A 3,680-nucleotide genomic window follows, 5' to 3' on the forward strand; every position below is an offset into this window, starting at 1 on the left:
TTGCTCTCCCCCAGATGTGCCCGAACTTCGTCCGAATGTTTATGTGCCTGCAAACTCTGGGAGAGGAGTTTAACTACAAACTATCCCTGGCCGACTTTCTTCAAGTGTACACGGTGAAGACAGGTCGCACCAAGGGCACGCTCTATGTAAGTCCGCTTTCCGGACTGAAGGTCTTTGATGACCTACCCGAGAAGGACGAGAAGTGGCGGAAGTCTTACTTTTTCTTCCCGGTTAACGAACTCACTTTTGGCCACCTCTCGAATTCGCACGTATCAAAGTGGACTTCGAAAATTGGTAGAATAGTGCTCTTTGTTAGGTATAACCGTAATATATATCTTTTCTTGCTTCTCACTCTTTATCATTCTCTTCTCAGATCACTTCGAGCGCGGATTGCTCTGTCCTACGTTTGCCTAGTTTTTCTCGAGGTTCGGTAGCCAGGGACAGATCGCTTGGGATTCTTTCTCCTATGAAAGGATTAGGGAGTCCTCGGTTAGGCTCAGAGGATGCTCTCTCGTCTGCTCCAACCCTATAAGCACTTTGGAGATGAACTATCGAGAAGAAAGAGCGTGCCGGGCTGCTGAGAAGGAGGCGAAGCTAAACATGGCTGCAGCCCTTGCTGAGGGCAAAGCTTGCCTTCCTACCAAGAAGTCTAGTTCGTCCGTCCCTGAGATCAACGAGACTCCCGAGTTCCTTGATGGCCCTTCCGAGCCTCTCGCAAACACCTCCGGACCTTCGACTGGTCCGACCAAATCCCCCGTGATTGTCCTAGCTGATTCTAGTGACGAGCCACGGGAGATCGCAGCTCCCCCTCAATCTACAAGGAAGTCTTCCGGAGAAGTCAGCTCTCAGCGCGCCGACTCATCTAAGAAACGGAAGGAGCTAGAGACTTCCTCGTCTTCTCGCGAGAAGAGTCGAGCTCGGACTGGTTCATCGGGGGACGACCGAAGTAGGTCCGGCTCGAAAGATGGGGGTCCCTCCTCAGAGAGGAGATCTAAGGAGGTTCCCCCTTTGAAAGAGATCGGGGGCTCCTCTGGGAGGTTGCCTTCGAAGGAATAGCGTCCTTCCTCCCGAGGTAACGATAACCCGAAGTGTTTTTTTTTTTTTTGCTTTGAAAAAATTTTAGAATGTTACCGAGTAAAATAACACTGCTTAAATATCTCAGCTCCCCCTGCCTCCCCAGCTGATCTGATGAGGAGCTACACACGACCAGGAGTCCGGATCCCGGCGTTCACCGATATGTCCGAGACTAACCGTGCGAACTTCTTCCGCTTCGCAGATAAGATTGGCGAGGTTAGTAGTAAATATCACTCCGGAATTCGCTCTATTTTGTTACCATCCTTCCCGTTTTTAACAAGTTAAACTTTTCCAGCTGATGATCGAGTTTAACTCCTCAGTAGCATCCTACGAGGACCAGCTGTTCGCCTCCCCCTCGTCTTCCGAAGTGAGCCTTCTCCAAGAGAGGATTGCTGACCTGGAAGCTCAGGTAAAGGAGTATGCCAAGCTGGAGGCTGAGAACGCTAGCACCGTGGCGAAAGCCGAGCAAATCTAAGCTCGGATGAAAAAAGCCGAGATAGAGGTACTGGACCTCGGGGTTGCTAACGAGGACCTCCGAGACAAACTGAAGAAGGCAGGGGACCTTTACTTCGAGGCGGCGGAGGACGCGAAGGCGGCAAAGAATAGGTTGCACGAGATCGAGCTTCGCAACCAGCTACTCGAGGCTAGCAACAGCTGCGAGATTGAGAGGGTGCGGAGAGAAGAGAGGCAGGCAATGAGGCGAACTCTCCGTCCATTGGTCGAGGAGGTGAAGGTCACTTTCGAAGAGAGGGAGAAGCTGGCCCCAGCCAAGATCCGAGCCGCTGAGATCAGGGCTAACCGGATGCTGATCGAGGAGATCTCGAGGGGAGAGATCCAAGACATGGAAGCTGAGCTCGGACTTCTGAAAGCCGACGAGGAAGAGGCCGACAAAAAGGTTTCGAAGGTAACTCCCCGTGACTTCGACCTCTCTGGATTTTCAGACCTTTTGGCGGATACGCCCGATCTTTTGTGCAGCGAACACCCTTTGAGCGTTACAATCGACGAGTCCGGCACTAATCTCGGGCAAATGTCGAATCAGGGGATGGACGACTTTCTGGCGAACACCAGGTCGGTAGGAGAGCTTGCAGAGATGGGACTGGCCCTTTTCGAAGCGGCGTCGGACCCTGCTCCCCGTACTCAATAGTTTTTACCCTGGGGTTGTTTTGGCAAAAGTTGCCCCCCGTTTGTTTTTTGTTTGAACTTATTCCGAAGCTTTTTGGTCGCGGTGACCACTCCGTATTCGCGTATTTTGAAACAAAGAATTTTTACCTTCTGCGAACTCAATTCCCACAACTCTTAGTTTAACTTAGAATGAGATAGAATGCAAAGTACACAACTTTGTTTTTAACTTGCAAGAATTCGTACGAAGTGAGGATTTCGGTTTTAATTAGAACTTGCAAAATTAAACCTCAACTTTAATTTGATAAATAAAGCTGAATGCAAAGCGAGTACCTCGGCTTAAGTTAGAGTTCGCAAAATTAAACCTCAGCTTTAATCTTGATAAGCAAAGCTGGGTACGAAGCGAATACTTCGGTTTAAGGGTAAAATTGAACCTCAACTTTTAGTTTGATAAATGAAGCTGAGTNGAAGAGAGGGAGAAGCTGGCCCCAGCCAAGATCCGAGCCGCTGAGATCAGGGCTAACCGGATGCTGATCGAGGAGATCTCGAGGGGAGAAATCCGAGACATGGAAGCTGAGCTCGGACTTCTGAAAGCCGACGAGGAAGAGGCCGACAAAAAGGTTTCGAAGGTAACTCCCCGTGACTTCGACCTCTCTGGATTTTCAGACCTTTTAGCGGATACGCCCTATCTTTTGTGAAGCGAACACCCTTTGAGCGTTACAATCGACGAGTCCGGCACTAATCTCGGGCAAATGTCGAATCAGGGGATGGACGACTTTCTGGCGAACACCAGGTCGGTAGGAGAGCTTGCAGAGATGGGACTGGCCCTTTTCGAAGCGGCGTCGGACCCTGCTCCCCGTACTCAATAGTTTTTACCCTGGGGTTGTTTTGGCAAAAGTTGCCCCCCGTTTGTTTTTTGTTTGAACTTATTCCGAAGCTTTTTGGTCGCGGTGACCACTCCGTATTCGCGTATTTTGAAACAAAGAATTTTTACCTTCTGCGAACTCAATTCCCACAACTCTTAGTTTAACTTAGAATGAGATAGAATGCAAAGTACACAACTTTGTTTTTAACTTGCAAGAATTCGTACGAAGTGAGGATTTCGGTTTTAATTAGAACTTGCAAAATTAAACCTCAACTTTAATTTGATAAATAAAGCTGAATGCAAAGCGAGTACCTCGGCTTAAGTTAGAGTTCGCAAAATTAAACCTCAGCTTTAATCTTGATAAGCAAAGCTGGGTACGAAGCGAATACTTCGGTTTAAGGGTAAAATTGAACCTCAACTTTTAGTTTGATAAATGAAGCTGAGTACGAAGTGAATACTTCGATTTAGAGAACAACTTTAATTTGACAAGTAAAACTGGGTACGAAGTGAAAACTTCGGTTTAGGATTTGCGAGGATGGACCTCGGCTTAAAAATGATATGTACGAAGTCAGACTTCGGCGTCTTTTTTTTTTTTTTTTTTTTTTTTTTTTTTTGTAAAGAC

This window comes from Camelina sativa, chromosome 20, assembly GCF_000633955.1.
Source record: "Camelina sativa cultivar DH55 chromosome 20, Cs, whole genome shotgun sequence".
Lineage (NCBI taxonomy): Eukaryota > Viridiplantae > Streptophyta > Magnoliopsida > Brassicales > Brassicaceae > Camelina > Camelina sativa.